Below are 3001 nucleotides of genomic sequence, written 5' to 3' on the forward strand. Positions count from 1 at the left end.
ATGAAGTGTTGATGGCTGGGCCCGTCATACAACCGTTTAATATTTTGATGCCATTTCGCACGTTCCCTGTTGCCCTTACTGGAGACATTGGCAAGATGTGTCAGAGTTACGGTCCCAGATAACTACCTACAAAGCATTTTGTGGCGAAATTCTGATTCTGAAATAAGTTGGACACAGTTACGGATGGCATAAAACCAGCTTTCTTTCTTGCTGTTCGAGCAATGCAGTAATTGACTGTCGACGTGATACATTCATTTCCAATTGGCAGATGACCTTATATCTGGCGGAGCCTCGGTCCAAGAGACGATCGACGTATTAAATCTTTCAAAGGAGCGATTTGTTGAAACTCGAGCGTTTGATATAACTGGTGTGGAGACTTGCGGATCATTCTTCTACAAGCCTGACACTCGAAACAAACCTCCTATAAAATGCTACACTAGCGCATTTATTTGCTTCGCCACGAATCCATTCATTTGGAGTTGGTCAAGGATTTATCTACGTGTGCATTTCTCAATGCTCTAAAGCGCTTTATATGCACTCGTGGCAAGCCACGTCAGATTTGGTCTGACAATGCCACCAACTGTCATCAAGAGGCTGTGCTCCAGTTTTGTTTGCCGGACACAATTGACTGACGCTTCATTCCACCGCGCTCCCCACATTTTGGTGGCCTTTGGAAGGCGGCGGTAAAAACTGCAAAACATCATTTCTAGCGGGTTGTGGGATCAACTGTGTGGGGATTCGAAGAGCTTCATACCCTTGTGTGCCACATAACGGCAGTTAATAATTCTAGACCACCACACATACTGCTTCCAACTTCAGAAGGTCCAGACGACCTTGATGTTCTTACCCCAGCTCATTCTTTGGTTGGTGGCCCACAATCCACGTTCACAGAACCAGATGTGACATTACTGAATTTTAATCGTCTGGATAATGCTGGCGAGAAGAATATTTTAATCTTCTGCAACAGCGTTCCAAGTGGCGGGCTCCCAAGCCTGGTGTGGCTCTTAACGACATCGTTCTTGTCAAAGACCAGAACTTTCCTCCTTTGAAATGGCCCTAGCTAGAGTAGTCGAATTGGTCAAAAGAACTGATTACACCATACGCGTTGCAGTTCTCAAGACAGCTAATGGAATCGAAAAGTAAGAGGTTTTAGTCGGGAGCTCCCGACTAGGAAATACCCTGAACCCTCTTATTCCAACACCAAATAAATTTAAAAAAAAATGTTCCCTTGGCAGGGTTCGAACTCGCAACTGACCGCATTACTTGCTGTCGACTCTACTGAACAGCCACACCAGCACAAAATAAAAAAAAGACTTTCCCCGGTGGGGCTCGAACTCGTGACAGACAGCACCACTTGCTATGCCTCTACTCAGCAGACACACCAATAATTAGTATTGAGAAAAAAAAAAAACGAATAAAAATAGCAGAACAGAAAAAAAGTCGCAATGACCATGCTGTTAGAATGCGTTAGAATGCGAAGCAGACGCGTGTGAGTGTGTGTGAACATGTATACAGAAATTCTTAAAGTTTTCGCTAGCTTTAATTCCAATTGCACAATGACATATAAATTTGGTTTTTTATTAACCGATCTTTTTGAAATTTTCTGCAGTATATCTTATTGTACCATATAATATTTGTGTATTCTCAAAAAGTCAATTCAATTAAAATTGTGGCTTTGATTGGTTGGCAATATAAATTGGGCTATTAACTTAATTTATTGCTCTGCGGTGTTAGCGGGCAGGTAGCGATATGTATAAAATGAAAGATACTCGATATATATAGAATATTTTACAAGCAACATATCATGTTTGGTGACTCTAGCTCTTATTATTTACCCAATTTGCTCAATAAACAGGATGTCGATATCGAATTTTACCGATTGCTTGGAAACGGAGTAAGTTATCGATTATCGGAAACAAACTCCATCTGCGCAGGCACTAGGAGCACCTACATCTAAAATTTGAGTCTCTACCTCTTATGGGTTCTTAGATTCTTGCGATCATATATACGGACGGACAGGGAGACGGACATGGCTAGATCGACTCGGCTATTGATGCTGATCAAGAATATATATATTTTATGGGGTCGGAGAAGCTTCCTTCTGCCTTTTACATACATTTGGATTGTGCACAAATACAATATACGCATATACCCATTTTTAATGGGTTCAGGGTATAAAAATACTTTCCCCGGTAGGGCTCGATCGATTCGGCTATTGATGCTGATTAAGAATATATATATATTTTATGGGGTCGGAGATGCTTCCTTCTGCCTGCTACATATATTTGCATTTTGCACAAATACAATATACCCTTTTACCCATTTTCAATTGGTTCAGGGTTTAAAAATATATAACATATATTGTTGGGCTAGCAAGCTTTTTTATTAGCACTTATTAGCGAGAAGTGCACAGTATTTGAAAATGTACAATTTTCAGCGAAGTGATTGATAAGAGATCCGATATAGCGAACGTATTGTGTGGCCACAGCTGTCTGTCTAAAGACAGGAGCTTTTCTGCTGGACCGCATCAACAGTAGTTCTGGCTAAGAAAGCCACCATGCTAATAGAGTCACCAAGATTGCACAATCCACAAACTACAAGCGTATGGTCTCACGCAGGCTGCGAATGCAATCCTGCTGATCTTTGGTGGCATGGACCAGAATAGCTACAATTGCCATAATCTCAACTCCTATCAAATCAGCAAAGTTGCCTCCGCAAGCTCATATCGTAGATCGCTACTCTGCATTAGGTCTATGTGATTATAAAGCGTTGTCAGAAGCCTGATATTCAATTTCCAATTGACATCTGCAGTATTGAGCTATTCGAAGCTCAGAGCAGCTAGTTATCCATATTCAACAAATTGAGAACCCTAGTGTTTGCTCGACAAGCAACATATACCGATTGCAAGTCCAATCATCAATCTCAATCCGTTGTTTGATCACAATGGAATCATGAGAGCATGATCCATACGGGTTCTGCCTTTTCGCTATGATAAAATACA

This window comes from Drosophila novamexicana, unplaced genomic scaffold (assembly GCF_003285875.2).
Source record: "Drosophila novamexicana strain 15010-1031.04,08,12 unplaced genomic scaffold, DnovRS2.1 tig00001945-arrow-arrow-pilon, whole genome shotgun sequence".
NCBI lineage: Eukaryota > Metazoa > Arthropoda > Insecta > Diptera > Drosophilidae > Drosophila > Drosophila novamexicana.